Source organism: Xyrauchen texanus, chromosome 27 (genome assembly GCF_025860055.1).
Source record: "Xyrauchen texanus isolate HMW12.3.18 chromosome 27, RBS_HiC_50CHRs, whole genome shotgun sequence".
Classification (NCBI taxonomy): Eukaryota; Metazoa; Chordata; class Actinopteri; order Cypriniformes; family Catostomidae; genus Xyrauchen; species Xyrauchen texanus.
The window spans coordinates 29192511-29211637 of NC_068302.1; the positions used below are offsets into that span (position 1 = coordinate 29192511).

General features: G+C 37.6%; 1 protein-coding gene and 1 pseudogene across 1 annotated transcript in view; one reads left to right on the top strand and one right to left on the bottom strand.

Annotated features, from left to right (window-relative positions):
* Positions 1-19127, bottom strand: part of LOC127620564 (neurogenic locus notch homolog protein 2-like) — a 73214-nt pseudogene that overhangs the window by 40170 nt on the left and 13917 nt on the right.
* The window catches only part of LOC127620568 (uncharacterized protein C1orf21 homolog), a 156825-nt gene that overhangs the window by 29256 nt on the left and 108442 nt on the right, over positions 1-19127 (top strand). The window lies entirely within an intron of this gene.

The following is a 19127-nucleotide window of genomic DNA, read 5'->3' on the forward strand; positions in this document are numbered from 1 at the left end:
CTGCATGTTAAAATCAGACACATTGAAGAAGATCTGTGAAGTTCTCATGCTTGTATATGTATCTGCTTTTCCAATTTTTTTGTTCAGACGGTTATTTCCTTTTAAAGTCACTAGTAACCGGCAAAGTTAAAACTCTAGTTTTAGTGCAGTGGTTGATTGACAGGTGTGGGGTGGCGCCACCCTGCTGTCGGGATAGGGTTGAGCGAGTACTCGGATAAAACAAGTATCCAGTACGGATAATGTACTTTTTACGAGCACAAGTATCATACGAGTGAAATGTGTCAATATCCATACTTGTGATGAAGAAAAATCCTCATTGGGTAGTACTACCAGCTGCTAGCTGTGTCTGTCCACATCGTTCTGTAACAGGCCAGTTCCACACAGAGCTCCGCCACCTCGCCTACACAGACTGCTGCAGTTCTGCTGCCCACACAGACACAATCTCTCCACCGGAGAGAGGTATTGACAAGCAGCCTGTCTGCCAGCTTGCGACTCTTCTCGCTTAAAAGGTAATCTCTTGCAAATTCAGCTGAGTTACTTAGTGTATATATATATATATATATATGTTTTTATTTAAAAATGGCAAAAATATTTATTTTAGGGGTAGGGTTAGGGATAATTAGATTTATCTAACAACAACAAAAGTCTAAAAGTTTGTCCCCATGAGATAACTAGGTAAACGAGCATGTGTTCGTGTGTGTGTGTGTGTGTGTGTGTGTGTGTGTGTGTGTAATCGGTGCTTGAGTCTCTGCCTACCACTCTTCACACACGGCTGAGTTGTTGACTTTAGCTCAAGTGTTATAGTTCCTATACCCCTCTCTCTGTCTCTCTCTCTCTCTCTCTCTCTCTATCATTCTTTTACGACTAGAGTTTCTGGATGGTAAACGCTCTTCCTGAGGCCATCACACTTTGAATGTGGCTTTGAAACAAATCAGCCCAGCCTGCAGGCACACAGAGAGATTGAGAGAGAGAGAGAGAGAAGAGAGTTGAAATAAATACAGGGAAGAAAGGAGGATAAAAAAAACAGAACAATATGACATGTTAAGATAAGGGATGATATAGCACAAAGATTAAAAAGGAGGAGCGAGAGAGAGGGATGGGGTAACAATGAAAAATAATATATAAAAAAAACAAGGTTGGAAAGGAACAGAGGCTGTGAGATAGAGGGATAATTGACAGAGAGATGAGGAGAGAGGTATTGACAGGCTAATTCTCTAACTCTACCTCCTCTATCTCACATCCATGTCTCAGATTTCACCCTCTTGAGCGCTAGAGACGTCTCCGCACTGTTCTCCTCTCCCTGCAGGCACATTCTACCTGTCAGATCAAACAAATGCCAAGCTGACTCCTCTCTCTCCCTTCCGACCGCAGAGAAAGAGAGAGGGAGGAACTGGAAGAGGTGGAGGAAGTGAGGGGTAAAAATTAATAAGTTTGCACCCCATTACACAGGCCAAAACAAAGAGATCTTGTTTGATGTGTAAGAGGGAAAATAAGATTCTGGGCAGAGAGAGGGAGTGAGCTCAGGTATTCTAGCCAGTCTCACTCACTTCTGCTCTCAAAATACCCACACACACACACACACACACACATTGGTGCAGCTATCATTATGAGGACTCTCCATAGACATAATGATTTTTATACTGTACAAACTATAGATTCTATCCCCTAACCCTAAACCTAACCCTCGCAAAACATTTTTAAAATTTTCAATAAAACATAGTTTTGTATGTTTTTAAGCTATTTAAATTATGGGGATACTAGAAATGTCCTCATAAACCACATTTATAGCATAATACCCTTGTAATTATCACTTGGTAACCTAAAAAAAGTCCTTGTAACCCTTAACTCGTTAAACCTGCCCACACACGCACATCCAGCTATTTTCTTACTGCTAACTTTCTCTTGTTCAGAAAAAAAGATCTATTTGTAATATGCAAAACACTTCTTTTTTCTAGGTATGGATGTGCAAAACTGCTACTTATAAAAGTCGACTACTCAGTCTTAAGGAAGCCCTAATATGCTGCTTTAAGACTAGCGTGTACTTTGTTTTTCAGCGCACCTTTCAGTACACGGTCAAGTGCTCAGCCTTTCAAACTATAGGCTCACTCTTTTAACCGTGAGCTCTCATGGACGTGTTCGATGCATGTTCACTACGACTGCTTTATGATACTCTTTTTAGTGCAGTCAATATCAGACGTTTGTGCAGACGTGCAAAGATTTGGACTGTACAGAGGTCAACAGAATGGAATGCAAAGGTCTTGTGACATGTTTTAAAGCATTTTCGTCTTCAAAATGCAATGCTCTTGGCACAAACAGTCAGGACATGTGCAGTTATAATCATACTCAAGCCACAGTCTTCATCCAAATGTGTATGGCATACTGCGTAATTTAATATTTGAAGGAAGGCCGTCAAATTAGCCAGGTTAAATACATGTGGTCAACTCTTGTCTTGTAGGAATTGTACAATTTTAGTTGGACTAAAGCAATCACATGACATTTTAAGATTAATTTGACTAAAATGTAACTTTTTTTAAGTGCACATAAACATATTGACATACTGACTGGCGTTTTCATTTTCAAAACGCTTTCCGTCTACACTGCCATTTTCAAAAGTTTTCCAAATGTTGCTCGTCCACACTGAAACATCTGAAAGCGATAAAATCCCCTTACTGCACATTTAAAAACATATAAGAAGCATCGCAATTGCCCTCGAATTCCGCCACAGGACAGCAATTCCGTTATTCTGCAAACTTCCCGTAAAAGTAAAATAAAAAAATATGCTTTTTTAAAACAAAACATCTTAGTGTGGACTTGGCCTAAAACAGTGAGAGGCAACAGCTAAAGAGATCCATTTACAGATGTTCATAGAAAAAAATAAAGACATTTGAAGTCCAATAATTAATAATAAATCAATCAATCGTTGTTTTGAAACTTATCTTGAACGTGGTGGACTTGTAACAAAAGTCATGCTTTAATTGGTGTAGCAGGGGTTTTTAAATAAAATTAATTTAGAAAAATTACTGCTAACAGTAACTGATGGGTTGTTACCATGATAAACCTTTCTTCAATTAGTTGTATCTCCAAATGTATCCCCTTTTAAAGGTGATGTGTGAAATCTTTCAATGTTAAAATATATAATGTATCCCATCTTTACCCTCTGGGGTCTGAGGGTGTTTTGGGCCCTGGAGAAGTTTTGACATGCCTTGACATTTGTGCTTTTTTCAGTTGCTTAAAAACACATTAATGGCTAAAGTCTGACAACACTGTATTCAGCACAAACTGGGCTACAATAATATGTGAGCAACATGTATGTACAGGTTTGTATTTTTGAGAAAATAGCATTTATGCGTGATTTTTTAAAAAACAAATATTTTAAGTCATTGAAATAAGTCCATATAACACATACTAAACATTTGTCCACAAGACTTTTGAGAACTGGATCTTGTAGCCTAGAGTTTTTGCTACAAAATGATGTGAAAACCATCCTGATCACTCATTCATACAAAACAATATAGTAATTTAACTTTTGTAAGACAATTTTAGTGTTGAAATGTTATATGTGAGGAGGCGTGAATGATCATGAATACTGAGGTGATGTACACCTGAGAAGACAAAGACCCACCCCTGGGCCCATCACTGAGGAATGTGACATAAAGAGAATGAATGAGAGGAGACTTAATGATCAAAATCAAGTTTTAAGTTAAAAGAAGAAATCTGACTTTACTTAATGTTAGACCTACACTACCGTTTAAAAGAAGTGTCTTCTGCTCACCAAGACCGCATTTATTTGATCCAAAATACAGTAAAAACAGTGATATTTTGAACTATTTTTTCAATTTAAAAGAACAGTTTTCTATTTGAATATATTTGTGATCAAAGCTGAATTTTCTTTCATTACTGTAGTCTTCAGTGTCACATGATCCTTCAGAAATCTTTATAAGATGGTGATATTCTAATATGGGCATATTTAAAGTGCATTTTACTCATTTAACCTGAACACATATTTGCAAGCACAAGCTTTGTTGATGATAATGATGTTGATGATAATGAGGCAGCATAAACACTAGATAACATATATTCTAAACATTCATATTATTTTATACCATATTACATATCATATTTATATTTATGCGAAACAGCATTTAAATGTAACTAAAACTTGCTTATTAGGACATATTTCAAATGTCAATACTCTGAATCCTGGCTGGCAAGTCTGGAAACAGTCCCACTAGTAAAATATGTACATGTTTATATAAAATAGCTTGTCAACTAATGAAAACTAAATGACTTACTCGTCCGAAACTGTATCCTCGGCTGGATCAAGTCTCTCTTCAAAATACCAACGTTCATCAGAGTCCCGCTCTTCTTTTGAGGAAAATGTTAACTCTTCCTTAATATCCTGGAGTTTACTCGCCTGTGTATCATTACAAACATGCAGAAAAATGAATGAATTGTGTTTAAATCAAACCTCGTAGTCGGGGGCGTGTACATTTGCATTGATCGTCTCATCACATTAGCGCATGAATGGTGCGCTCTACTGGTGGGAGTGATCACATTACCTGTAATGAGCTAAGCCAGTAAAAACTGTACATCGCTTTGTTTCATACAGATTACATTGCAGGAGAATAATTGTTTTAAATTTGAATTGTTTTATTTAAAAGTAGACATTTTAAGCTTTCTTTAGACATATTTCATGTTTGTGTGATAAGTATTTGTGGAGTTTCAGTTCATTTTTGTAACGTGTTTCAGAAATATGCTCGTGAACACAGAGACAGCTGAAAGCTCACCCTTTTTATTTTCTTTATTTTACAAAAGCACAAGGTTTTGTTGTTATTGTGAGTGTACACAAATAAAATAAGACCCTTTATAGTCTCTAATGATGTCTTACACTTATCTGTATGCCCCAAAATGACGGAGTATTTTAAGCTGTTTCTGCTGTAATGCCGAAAATATCCAGCAGGACGCGCCGGCGCGTCCGTCGACCCCAGAGAGTTAATCTGCAGAGTCAACTATGAGTTAGCCATTCATTGGCTGATTCCCCCGAAAAGTGTAAAACACTGAGGCTCTCTAGTCCTATCAATTGTTCTGTTTGCTTTAAGAAAAACAAATTAGATATACTCACTAGTCAAACTAACTAACTGACTAGCTGACATCCAGATCCATCCTTAGTACTAGGACCTTTTCATTGTTCTAGAGCTTTAACCAACAGGTGTTTTGTGAAACTGTGGTTCTACAGTAGGTATTTGCCACAATGGAAATCCTGCAGGCTTCGTCACGTGTTTCTCTCTTATACAACACACACTTTCCAGTATAATGACACACATAGGCATATCTGAAACCAGACAGAGGCACACATGTGCACACAAAACACACATACACACACACAAAAATTACACTGACATACAGCTTGGTTCTCACACCCTGACTAGAGGCTTGCAGACACACCGGTCTGACCGCTCACATACACACACCCTTGCTGTGCCAACCTCTCTCAAACTGCTCTTCCTGTACTGTACTCTCAGTGACAGAGAGAGGGAGAGAAAGAGAGAAAAAAAAATTGAAAAGCACCTTGTTGACTTTGGTTCTCGGGTGTCACCTCACCTACACAGAATGTATTAGTAACTCCAGAGAGGACCTTGTGTCAGCCTGTTCCATTTTGAGATCACATGCACACCCAGGCAGCCATTTCAGGTTGCTAAAAGCCTGCATTCTTCAAATCTCGACTCAAGTTCTAGAACTTTTTGAGCATTCCAGCACTACAACTCAAGCTGTAGAGAGTCTAGTGCTGTTGAATCTAGTGGCGACTGGTGTGTGTGATCCCTATCAGCCTGGGAAGGTCACATTTTGTTTCTTTACTGCAAGACTTTATGGAATGTTCGAGCGCAAACGATCATGATTCAGTCACCTTTTTTTCCTCCATATCCATAAATCACAAAGATTTCTTTAATATCTCAATGTTTGATGTTTAATGATATTAAATGGAGATATTTGTTTTATCCCCTTCTTTCTGAGCTGTTTATACTGAAAAATAGACCCTTTGTGGTCTCCTGAAGAGTTTCAGAAGAGATCTCAATGTCAAAAACTGTGCTGATATACTGTATGTATGTATGTATGTATATATATATATATATATATATATATACATACATACACACATACACAAACTAGGGTTGCAACGGTATGTGATTTTCACGGTATGACAACTGTCTCAGAAATATCATGGTATCACGGTATTACACAATTACTATTATTAGTAGAGATGCACCGATTGCAATTTTCTTGGCCGATTTCGATTTCTGATTTTTTGCAAGTGTGACCTGCCGATGCCGATTTTTTCCGATTTTCTTTCTAAGAACTATTATTGACCATATATACAAACAAAATCTACCTTTCTTCAATGCTAAATTTTATTTTCATAATAAAATAAATTATTAAACATTACAATTTTCCCCCAAACTGCAGTAAGTTACAGGATCTTCTCTCACTTAAACAGCTCTGTGACTAGAAAGAGGTAGAAATAACAATTAACTGCAAATGAGTTGCTTTATATAACAAATGTCATTTTCCACTATTTTTTATAAATGGACCTTTTTCTCTTTATTACTCATCTAACAAAACAATTCCAAAGATCTGAAAAACTGAAGTGTCCAATACGCTCAACTTACGTTAGATGTCCAAATATCAGTTGTAAAACTGAGCACTGCTTCGGGAACGGCTTGCATACCTGTCAACACTCCTGTTTTTCCCGGGAGTCTCCCGTTTTGTTATTTCTCCCAAAAAAACTCCCGTAATTTGTATGGCCCAAACCACGTTATATGAATAATCACATCAATATATTATTCCAAGGTGGTCCAGTTGCCAGATCTTGAATGAAACGCATCCTACTCAAACAATCGACACATCATACAAATTACAAATCATTTATGACCACAATCTGGCAACCTACAACCCAGTTGCGCTGTTGATATCTGCGCAGGTAGTAGACGCGGGATGTTAAATCAAGCATCACTGGTAGAGGGGAGGAGAAGTCTCAGCTGGTGCGCCGGTGAAAAAAACAAAATATACATGTACATTTAACAACAGCTGGATGGAAGAATTTAATTTCATAGATGATCTTCCACGCCAGTGACATGTTTACATGCGGCTGTGATGTTATTGCCTGTGCCGCTGGCAACAAAACCGACCGGCTTGAAATCGGTAAGACGTGAGGCTGACCGGCGGTTACCGGTCCGGGCCGAGCATGCGGAAAATCGGCTAATTCCGATCCCTGGCCGGTCAATCGGTGCATTTCTAATTATTAGTGAAAACAGAAGGGTTATTTTATTTATATTTTTATTTTTGAGCAAACACTATTATATACTATTTTATTGAAGTATGTGTTGCACTATTAAGTATTATGCGGCGTCCACTCTTGGTACATATGTGTAAAAAAAGTATCTCTTTTGAAAATAAATAAACAGAAAAAATAAGAAAGCTAACAGAATTATAATAAACAGAATTATAAACATGATAAAAAATATCATGTAACTATAACATGTTATATAACTAAAGCATGTTAGTTTACATGTTATCATAGCATGTTAAATGAACTACTAAATGAAAAATAACATCAGATGTGTGAGCTTTTAAAGTAATGTCCTATGATTATTAACAACAAAATCTACAGGAATTTGTCTCTCCCCCTTTTAAAAATTGAAGAGCATATTTACTTATATGAGCCCATTATTATCCCGTTTGTTAACTAATATTACATATTATACACATATTACACAGAAGGAAAGGCTCCTCATTACCATGGTTAGGTCAGTGTGCTAGTCTTAAATAATAGTAATAATAATAATAATAATAAATAAATAATGTATTTATGAAAAATAAATACTAGCTGAAACACATCTTGAAACTTTAACTACAACTGCCACTGTTGATATAAAATGAGGTCTATCAGATTCTACCTTTAGATTATTTCATATGAAACTATAACATTTTCTCAAAATATAACAGTTTCTTTTACTCATGTAAAATCCTGAAACAAATTTGTAAAGGTGATGTGTGTAATTATTAATATTTTTAACTATTTTGGTAAAGGGTTCACATCGGGCTGTAAGTAGTGCATGGGGGGCCACATTGTATTGCTTTTGAGATACAATGTTCTGCATTGATTTGGTTTTGTATCTTTTGAGCCCAGAAATAGTTGTGTACTCATTTTCTGAAGTGTATCTATGACTAGTGAGACTATTCTGCAATTGCCTTAAGTATTATATTGCGCTACAAAGATAGATACTTTTCTATCAGGCATTAAAAAAACTGAATAAAGGCGGAGATTATAAATGAATTTTGCCATATATACTTCCCTGTTAATTTATTATTCAGTTTTAATAATAATAAAAAAAAAAGAAATTTATTGAACTTTTAATGTTTGTCGCAAAGCGGGTGAGTTTACTTATTGTTTTTCTAAAACTTTACCCGTTTACATGCTAAAAGAGTCATGATGCTGGTCTCCTCGATGGATTGACTTTCAGCACACAACTGAATAACACAACTGCATGAATATGATAAATAATTACTGTAAGAGTTACATTAACATACAGGTGCAAAGGCACTTCAACGTTTCTAAATTGCACAAATAAAAAATACATTTACATATTCGTCTCTAGCTTGCATGTCAATGATGCTGAGATCTACTTTTATATTTAATTTAATCACTGAGAAGGTTTACCTGCAAAATTAGCACCACCAAACATCACAAGCAGCCTCAAGAATGGACACAGAGTAGCCGTATAACACTTTTCCTTGAGCAGAATGTTGCACTACAGATTGCTAAATTTGTTCAAAGGAGAAAGAAAGACCTTGCATGGTTGCCAGATTGCACAAAATAAGTATAACATTAGGCTGAATATTTCCAATTTGCGCAAGTATAAAGTTTCGTCTCTTATCTGGCAACCCTGAGCATGTTAAATGCTTGTGGAGATGTGTTAGGTCCCAATGCAAGTAAACTGAAATATCCAATGAAAAATAAAAACGCTTTTACGATAAATGAGCCCCGGGCCACATTAAACCATGTGGAGGGCCTGATCCAGTCCGCGGGCCATATGTTGCCCATGTCTGCATTAACTGTTTGCGAGATTATCATTAAATCTGCTTCGGCAGTCCTAAATAGTCTATACCTTGGGCGGCCGCCGAAATATCTTCAATGGGAGAATCATGGCATTGCTCTTTCCCTGCTGTCCACGACCCAGTCCGAATAGACAATTTGAGAAACACTGCTTTAACTCACACACACTCATGTCAGACCCCCCCGCCTCACTTCTCTCAGACATTTTCTCCGCTGCGTGTGCGTGTCACAAGCTGACGAGTCTGACAGGCAGACAAGGAATAAAGGAGATAACCTTATACCGCTGCAAACCTAACACACACACACACACACATATACATATATATATATATTACATTTGATCATTTGGAAGACTTTGACTAAATCCAATCAAATGCTATATCCACTTATATCATATTTTTGAAAATATATTTTTGGAGAAACACCTGTGATAAAGTTGATACTTAAATGAAACATAACACCATTTAAGTCTCCAGAGCTATGAAAAAACAACCCCAAGTAAATTGCCCTGTGGGTCATCTCTTTTCACTCACGGAATAGTTCACCAGACACACTAAAGGCTGTGGTAAATCTTGAGGATTACTCCTATGAACAATGAGTGATATAAGTCTGAGATTTTATCTAACCTATCTTGCTCAACTTGAACCTGTGCTAAAGGCCTAACAGTGACTCATCTGCTTTCCTGGTAATATTTGTTGTGAAAATCACAGAAAAGCAGAGGTCGCAACATTTGGTTGCAAATTACCAGCATTGGGAAACAAAATGTAATTCCTTAGTGGCTGAAACATTCTGAGCAGTAATTCCACAGATATCTCAAATAATTTGTGAAGGTTTTGACATCTAAGTGGTGCTGAGGTAAGCTTGTTGCACATTTCTGCCCTGATAAACCACAAGGTTGAGCTTTAACAACAAATGTAGTTTTAATGTTTCTGTTATTTTCTTGTTACTGCGTTTGGAGACACACTTTCCGTAACCCCAACTCAAGTGCAAAAGATAATTTTCAAGGTAAGATAGATGAGTGAAAATTGTCAAATATATTTCCATGGCTCTATATTATAGGAAGAGGATTCATTCAATGCTGGGAAAACGGTCCATCTGTGTTTCACAGCCCATTGAAATGTAACATTATAGGTTTGTTAGCAAGTGTTAATTTTTGGCAATGTGATAAATGTAACCCTCAATCATACAGCATAAAAAGCACAATTACAAGCCGAGATGTGCTACCACAAGCACTGTTCAACAAACAACAGCAGTAAAGGAGCCAGCATATAACAGTGACTGAAATGTGAGTGTATGTGTGTTAAACTTTGCAACCAAAAAAATTGGATGCATTTCACCGTTTTTCCACTCCAACTGTTTTTGGAGTTTTTTAAATGCGCTTTGCATAGTTTTTCCTACACTCAGAGACGGATTTGAATGCACCGCAAAACACACACACACACACACATAAAATCAATCATTAAAAACCATGCTTCTTGATGCATTGTGGGAGGATTCAAATTCTTTTAGGAAAGCAGATTTGGCAATATTAGGCTGACCTAATTTCACTATTTCTGTGAAGAAATTAAGTTAGGTAACTCAGCTTAGAGCAAAACAGTCTCCCGGGAGGATTTTTCCAGTTTCTCTGTTAGATTTCACTCACTGAGCCTTAAGAATCTCCCTGCCTTACCTGCAAAAGCCTGTTCCATTGTGAAAGGTTACACAGGTTGCATTGTTCACACAGGGCTTCACGGGGTCCACACACTGCAGCGCTGTGAAGGACAATAAAGACATCAGAATTAGGACTGGAACAGTAAATATAAAATTAAGCTCTGTGCTAAGAATGTGATATAGTCATTCGCTATAGAAACAAAAGTGAAATTATTAGTATTAGCAAATAAAACTAATAATAGTATAAATTCAAAATTACAACTATGGATGCTCCCAGTGTGCAAATTATACGATGAGTTTATACACTACAATGACAATGCAAGAGGGGTCAACTATTTCTAAGGAATTTCTATATGTAATTTCCGGGGTGCAACCTGTTGAAATTAATCTCATGCAAACCAAATTGTCCTCTGTACAAATCCTAAAACTTCTTTAAAAGTTTTTGAAAGTTTATTTTGTAATATGTAGACTACATCTATAATAAAGTGATAAATAATGAAGCCCATACACTCACTAAGCACTTTATTAGGAACACTAAGGTGTACTTTTGTTGTAGCCCATTTGTCACAAATTTCGACGTGTTGTGCATTCTGAGATGTTATTCAGATTACTACAATTGTGGTTATATGGTTGATGTGAACATTAACTGAAGGTCCTGAACCGTATCTGCAAGATTTTATCCCTGCACTGTTGTCATATGACTGGCTGATTAGATAACTGCATGAATAAGTAGGTGTACAGGTGTTCCAAATAAAGTGTTCAGTGAGTGTATATTTTGTATATTCATTACTGATCATAACTGAAAGTTGTCAAGCAGCCTACTGTTGCTATGGTTACCTACTCAGCCGAATTGTGTATTTGGTGCCATGTACAAAAAAAGCCTGCCCTGACTAAATTAATTAAACTCTTATGCGTTTACTGAAACATTGTTTGAAAATAATAATGAAATGTCTGAAATTACGATAACAACATCCGATAATCATTGTTATAGCTGTTAAAAGACATGATGGCAGATATCATAAATCTAGACAATTTTGCCTTTTTTAAAAGCAAAATCTGCCATCAAAACATCTTAATGTAGGCCTACAGCTGACAAAATTGAGAACTGTTTAGTACTTTTGGAACCGGATATAAAAACGAGTATATTGCTTGAATAAAATAAGGTCTGATATACGTGGATTCCAATAATTGGCCTAATCAGACAGACATGATAAAATTATTTTAAAAAGAAAACAACAAATTATGACTAAAATGATATGTCACTCTATTGTCCTACACATTAGTCTTTCAAAAGTAGCCAAATCTACTCTAAGATTTCAGGATGTTCCACAGATCTGAATGTGGCAAATTTCTGACGTCACAAAGCAAAGGCAAAAAGCTGCTGCATATTGTAACCACACCACTCCCTCAGACACAAACACTACAGACAGTGGAGTTGTTGGGGGAAAGAGGTGAGAGAAAAAGTTGCAGGGCAACAAAGACAAAGAAACAGTAATCCTTTATGGTAATGATGCAGAGGAGAGAATTTAAAATGGAAATTCCTAACTGATCAGACACTTTCACTCATTTCCTCTAAAATACAGAAAGCATCTGGACGTCAGAGACATCACAAAGAAGCACATTTAAGCATCTGAACAGGTTTCTGTAATATATCTAACCCGGAAATTCATATGAAACAATCTAATTTCAGACACATAAACATGTTTTGCTTCTATAGATGGGGATGTTTAGGTTAAATCTTAAACCTATGGATCCATGAAGCCGCTTAACCGGCAGCTCAAGTGCATTTCTGCAAATAGAAGCCCACACTTCCCTCTGTGACACTGGGTGGCAGGTCATATGATTTCAAAGCAGCACTGACACTAAAGAACATAGTACTACAGCACAAGACAGGAAGTGCATTCAGTGCTAATATTGACTTCCTGCACTTTGACCAGTGTGCAGCAGGCCTCAAAATATCACTGTGTGCACGAATGCAGAGAAAATAAGCACAGCCCAGGCATGAAGCCAACAGTTAAAGACGGGGCTTTACATAAATGTCCCAAAGCTCTTTAACTATGAGCCCAGTTTCATTTCATTAATAAAACTTAGATGTCAAACACAAAAAAACTGAATTTGAGACTGAGATGACAAGTCTTGAGTGCCAAGGACTTAAACCAGGTTTTGTCGAGACACGTAAAAATCTCATCATACCATACACATATTTATACAATAGTTAGTTCTGGCCCTCTAATTTAATTGAAACAGAGGTGTTCCAAGACTGTTACACTCAGTGCATTTATATGCAAAGTTAAATTTCAGTCTGACTAAAACTGAAATTGTACCAATCCAAGACTGTAGCTCGGCTTTGTCCAGCATGTATACACGTTAATCTGACCACAATTGGCCTCGCTGTTGTGCGCTTACATGCTCCGAAAGACAGATGCCTTGTGTATTTCATATCCTTTCTTCAAATATTAGATCACGCATCGTGTCATATAGGTCTAGCTGATAGGATGATGTCAATTTCCTGATGCCAATTGCAACACTCATTGACACACCATGATAGGCGATATCGGAAAATTACAAAACCATGGAGCTAGGAAGTCGGCAAATATATTAAAAAGTAGCACAGGGTATGAAATTAGCACCCGCCAAAAAAAAGAGTGTAAGAAACTTTTACATGTGCGTGTTCAACGAGACTACATGCCTCTGTACAAGCAGTGTGTCAAACGTGCGCATAGACGGCTTTTCCGTCATCTGTTATTATATCTTAATAATATAATAAAGTGTGTTTCTTCAAGCAATATAATAAAGTGTCTGAGGGCAAAAAAAAAAATATTCATTTGATAATAATAATAGCCTAATAATAATAATAATAATAAAACACATTAATGGGAAAACGTGCGAAATATCATCTACAATTATTTGACCACTTTGTTATTTTATTTTTTTCATTTTGTTTGAAGTGCAATTTTAATTTATAAATATCTTTGGTTTAAGTTTTTTGTGTTTCAATAAATGTACTTTAAAGCAAAATCTGTAAAGCATAAATATTCACAGATCCCTCGGCCGAGAGGTTGATGATGTAATCGAATATCACAATTAGATCTGTCAGAATTAACACATGATAGTAATTTTAAAATTTAACACATTCATTTTTCTTAATCACGATTAATGCATTTATCATTAATATGGCATAAACACTTGTGTGAAGGTTGGAACCTTTATAAAGTGTCCGCCCGGAGTCATTACACTGACGCACACACACTTCACAAAAAGACACAACAAAAGAGCCTAACAAGATGAGCCCACAAGCTTAACATAAAGTAGCACAACGCAGCAGTCCCATAGACATTCTATGCATTTCATTTGCAAATGACTGATCCTATTTTAGATGGCACACATATTACATTTTGACATGCCCACACATCCTCCAAGACATTTTTAGGTATTTACTTAGGAACCTTACAAAAGATATTCAGCAAATACAGATATATTAAGAAGTAGTGTTGTGCCAGGCATCTAATGCCCTGTGAGGTCAAACCCTGCAACACAAGAAGCTGTTTGGCTGTACCCCTTTTTGGCAGGAACTGTGGTGGGAAATATTTGGGAGAAGTGGGTAAGCTGAGTGTGAAATTGAGCTTTCACAGAGATTTAAGAGCCAAGAGGAGGGGAAAGGGAGTGCTCGTTATATGAGAAAGGAAAAGAAGAGAAGAGCATGAGTCAAGTGTGCTCTAGAGGTAGAAGCAATAATGGAGGGCAGAAAGAGAGAGAGAGAGACAGAGAGAGAGAGAGAGAGAGAGAGAGAGAGAGAGAATTTATAAAATATTAACATAAATACACATACTCAAGGCAATACCTTAACAGATAAATACTAAATAAATTAAATAAAATTACACCAACAAGAAAGAAAATACTAACTCTTCCTCTCTCACAGAGCATAACTTCCTTATAGCCCCTATAAAATAAACAGCTTTCATAATACTTCATCATTTAAAAAAAGAAAAAAATGAAAATCATGAATCAGAACTCTTCCTTTCACAAGGTTTTTAAAAACTGCCACCACACTATGTCCATTTCTCCCCTCTATTATTTTTTCCTACTGAAGTAGATGGAAACTGACCAACTAAAAAATGTAAAAGTTGGCTTTTTGATCTATGAGATCTATATCAAAGACCAAAAATAAAAATAGGAGAAGAAAAAACCTCACTAGACTTTTCAAAATTGTCCTTCAGAACCACAAACAAATCACATAACTTCATATACTCTAAAAAAACTATGAAAAAATGGTTTCTCTTATACAACAAAAGGGGCACACATTGGATACATTTAGATTTATTACAGTGTGACAAGGAGGAGGGTGGGGCCGGGCCGGGCCGTGAATAGGCCCTTAATCAGTCTAATCAGCTGACGAGAGAGACAAGTGCAGCGGGATGCGGCAGTCTGAGAAAGAGAGAGCCACATGCAGCCCCATTTTTAACCTTGTTACATTGGTGCCGAAACCCGGGAAGGAATAGGCAGGAACCGGCTGGACGGTCAAAATAATATTTAATGAAACAAAAAGACACAAACACGCACACACGGCAACTGCGTTTGTCTCTCTCTAACTGCTGCATCCCACTTCGCTTAACCTCTCCTCAGCTGATTAGCCTAATTGGGGGCCGGGCGTGCATAGTCACAGCCCTGCCCCACCCTCCTCCTCATCACATACATTAACAAAAAATTTACAGAATCTGCACCATGTAAAATTGTCCATTGAAGGTCACCTGCTAATTTCAATGATGGTGGTTTGTATAAGATTCTCCAGACAGGTTTTATTCCATCATTACACATTTTTTTTTTCTCTCCACAACGTATCAACTCTTCTCTTTAATAATTCCTTAACAATTTTACACAACAATTCAGGGCTCCAGACTAACAAATGACATAGGAGCCATTGGCTCCTAAACTGAAAAATTACGGCGCAAAATGGCTGTTTTTAGTCACAGAATTGCTCGATTTAGATTGCTGTTCAGAAACAAGATAGAAAGCCAAAGAAAAGGAAGGCAGCTGATAACCCATTCATCGAATATTGAATAAACAGTATATACAGTTGAGAAGATAAGTTTGCATTCCATTTTGTCTCGTAAATGTTCCCTTTCAGAATTTATACAAATATAAGAGATAAAAGATTTTTTTTATTTAGTACTGCTCTTCAAAATCTACATTACAGATATTTACATAATGCATAGTATGTAGTGTGTTGTCTTCTTGAGCATCAATTAATGTTTGCACCTTGTGTAATAGTTGTGTACAAATTTATGCACTGCATTGCTGCCACTCAGTCAGCCATTGGCTGATTAGATAATCACATGGATGATTGCTGGTGCCAGATGGGCCGGTTTGAGTATTTCTGTAAATGCTGATCTCCTGGGATTTTCACACAGTGTATAGAATTTACTCTAAGAATGGTGCCAAAAACAAAAAACATCCAATAAGGGGCAGTTCTGCAGATGGAAATGCCTTGTTGATGATAGAGGTCAATGGAGAATGGCCAAACTGGTTGGAACTGACAATGTCTACGTTAACTCAGATAACCATTCTGTACAATTGTGGTGAGAAGAATAGCATCCCAAATAGCATGCAGGTTGGTGCTGTTTTGGTTGGATGAGGGGGACCTACACAATATTAGGCAGGTGGTTTTAATGTTGTGGCTGATGTGTGTGTGTTTGTGTATATATATATATATATATATATATATATATATATATATATATATATATATATATAGTATTTCAATATATATATATATATATTGAAATACTGCCTTAGCCTGACCCTGACCCAGACACAGAAACTGCAAGAGTTCAAATTGAATGAAATCCCAGATGCAGTTTATTGTGCTGCTCCAATCCCAATCAATAATTACCAGAAGGAAAAAAAGGGGTACACAATACGGGACGTTTAATTACCAAAAGATCTCCAAATACATACTCTTATTTTGAAATGTCTGCACTCCCAGTTGTGAGCTCACAGACGGCTGATTCCCTGAGAAAGTTAATCTGATTCAAACTGCTAACCTGAGCTCCTGAGTTCAAACCCTCAGTTCTTTTCGGTGATTCACCTAATGCATGCACTTCATACACCAATGAGCCAAAATATCACTGGTGAAGCGAATAACGTTGATCATCTCCTAACAAGGTCACATGTCAAGGTCTGGGTAGATTAGATGGTAAGCGAAAAATCAGTTCTTGTATTCAGTGTGTTGAATGCAGGAGAAATGGGCAGGAGTAAATACCTAAGCGACTTTGACAAGGGCCAAATTGTTATAGACAGATGGCTAGGTCAGAGCGTCTCTGAAAAGCCAAGGCTTGTGGGGTGCTCCTGGTCAGCAGTGGTGAGTACCAACCAACAGTGGTCCGAGAAGGGACAAACCACAAACTGGCGACAGGGTGTTGGGCGTCCAAGGCACATCGATGCGCGAGGGCATCAAAGGCTATCCCGCCTGGTCCGAACCGACAGAATGTCTACTGTGACCACATAAAATTTTAATGATGGTTACAGAAGGAATATGCCGCAACACATAGTGCATTGCACCCTGCTGCATAGGGCTGCATAGCCGCAAACTGGTCAGAGTTCCCATGATGACCCCTGTCCACAGATGAAAGAGCCTTCAATGGGCAACCAAGCTTCGGAACTGGACCTTGGAGCATTGGAAGAAGGTGCCTGGGCCAATGAGTCCCGTTTTCTTTTACATCACATGGATGGCCGTGTACGTGAGCATCGTTTGCAAGCCAGTGGAGGGAGTGTGATGCACTGGGCAATGTTCTGCTGGAAAACCCTGGGTCTGGCCACCTAAACGTCGTTGCAGACCAGGTACAACCCTTCATGGCAATGGTATTCCCTGATGGCAGTGGCCTCTTTCAGCAGGATAATGCACCCTGCCACACTGAACAAATTGTTCGTGAATGCTTTGAAGAACATGATGAAGAGTTCAAGGTGTTAACCAGGCCTCAAAATTCCCCAGACCTCAATCCGATTGAGAATCTGCAGGATGTGATGGAACAAGTCTGGTCCACAGCAGCTCCATCTCGCAACTTACAGGACTTGAAGGATCTGCTGCTAATGTTTTGATGCCAGATACCGCAGAACACCTTCAGGGGTCTTGTAGAGTCTATGCCTCGGCAGGTCAGCACTGTTTTGGTGGCATGCGGGGAACCAACATCATATTAGGCAGGTGGTTATAATGTTTTGGCCATAATCATTGTAGATGCTACAAACTTCCTATTCTCATTTATTAGCGCATCTGTTGCCTTCCTTATAGGGCATTTTCATGGGCGTGGATTATGATAATTGTGAATGAACGTGCACATGCCCCCTAATTACAAATGTTTTTAATTAACTAACATAAACACATTTGACTAACAAATCTGGGGAAGCATTTGTGTATATGGAAAATGCAATGAAAGTGAATGATGACTAAGTCTAAAATTCTGCTAAAATCTCTTTTTGTGCTCCACAAAAGAAATTAATAAAGTTTGGAACAACAACATTAAAGTGAATTTTCCTTTTTGTGTGAACTTTCCTGTTAATTTTAAGCATATAGAGACAAATTCTCATGGGCAGACATGATAAAGAAAATGATATAATGTAGATGAGTGAGAGATATAAGTGAAGGGTGAGGCATTCACAGAGAGAGAGGCTTGGTCCTGACTGGTCTGACAAGCTCCCTATATGCTACATTAACCTGCCAGAGGGGGAGATTGGAAAGGATTTTGGGAAAGGCTGTTACAAATTACCACTTCTTCACTTCAATGCAACCATTCCTTTTCATTTTCAGCTTTTGATTTCAGCTTTAGTGAAGAAACACAGAAACACTTTAAACACTGAACAAGTTTTTAAATCTCCTTAACTCTTGCACATCTAAACAGTGTTTTAAACTAACATCCGCCAATGACACATTCATCTTTAAACAGGCATCACTTACCCTGAAAGGTCACACACCTGCAGCTATCCACATTCTGCATCACTTATCTAAAAATCAAACCATAATTTGAACCACCTAATGAGTAATAATCATACTGTTCCAAGATCAGGACTCTTGATGCATGTCAACCTTGATGAATCTCCATATAGCCTAGACCTCCACTCATCACAAAACAGCTTCACTATCTCTGTTTACTGTGAGTTTCCTCGTAAGTAAACAACAGCCACATTCTTTCACACAAACTCTAGTTAGAAAAACCTGCTGTGATTTACCAACTGCTAAACATGTTGTCTTATTTTTTTTACATTCATGAGGCCCACTCTGCCCCTGAGGTGTGAAATAAAAGACCAAGAGGCAACTGTGAGGACACAGTGAGAAACAGAGAAGAGAAACCCAATGAAAGAGAAATGGGAGGCT